The sequence below is a fragment of the Chrysochloris asiatica genome, unplaced genomic scaffold, assembly GCF_000296735.1.
Source record: "Chrysochloris asiatica unplaced genomic scaffold, ChrAsi1.0 scaffold00387, whole genome shotgun sequence".
In the NCBI taxonomy this organism is placed as follows: domain Eukaryota; kingdom Metazoa; phylum Chordata; class Mammalia; order Afrosoricida; family Chrysochloridae; genus Chrysochloris; species Chrysochloris asiatica.
In genome coordinates this window covers 462,934-463,923 of record NW_006408905.1, presented here as the reverse complement: position 1 = coordinate 463,923, position 990 = coordinate 462,934, and the positions used below count along the sequence as shown (strand labels likewise).

Below are 990 nucleotides of genomic sequence, written 5' to 3'. Positions count from 1 at the left end.
TGTAAACATTCAGAAGTAGACTTCCTCTACTTCTTACTATTCTGTCTTAGTCTGAAAGCTCAGATGAAATCTGTCCACTATGGGTAACACTGATGCTATTTAAAATACCAGTAGTGTAGCATCCAGCATCACACCAACATGCAAGCCACCACAGTATGACAAACTGACAGATGAGTGATGGTTAGATTCCCCTTCCTTTTTTTCTAGCAATGTTTTTTTCAAAGAAACCAGGTTGTTTGTCCTGTAGACTTTCTCATATTCTGGATTTTGCTGTCATGCCTTTTTACATTTTCCTCTATCCTCTTTGTTCCCTATAAACTTACAATTAGACTGATAAACTTGATCTAGTATATATACATATTTTAAAAATTAAACACACACACACAAAATAAATAAATAAATAACACTCCATAGGTGTTTTTGTAAACTTGTAGCAGGAGTCACATGATTTTCCACCACCTCTCTGATCACCACGCCACCATCACCCAACACTCACCCTAATATCATAAAATAAAGATGGATGATTGTCTCAATCCTTCATTTCATTAGGAGTTTGTGTTTGCATTTAAAAAATATGTAAGAAATTATGCAATAGGAATTTATATTCCTCTGTTATTTTGTTGTTGTTGTTGTTAATATTTCCTATTACCATCCATTCTAACTTTTTAGGGTTAACTTGCTGATGTCAGATGGATCCCGGCTGAAAATAGAGAATACCAAAAGATGTTTATGTGTGCTTTATTGATTATGCAAAGGCATTAGACTCTGGGGATCATAAAAACTATGGATAACATTGCAAAGAATGGGTATTCCAGAACACTTATTTGCACTCATAAGGAACCTGTATGTAGACCAAGAGGCAGTCGTTAAAACAGAACGAAAGGGTACTGAATGGTTTAAAACCAAGAAAGGTGTGTTTCAGGGTTGTATACTTTCACCATACTTATTCAATCTGTATTTGTTGTTTATTGTTAGGTGCCACCCAGTAGG

At 35.1% G+C, this 990-nt stretch overlaps 1 pseudogene; it reads left to right on the top strand.

Annotated features, from left to right (window-relative positions):
- Positions 1 to 990, top strand: part of LOC102828914 — a 41,130-nt pseudogene that overhangs the window by 39,184 nt on the left and 956 nt on the right.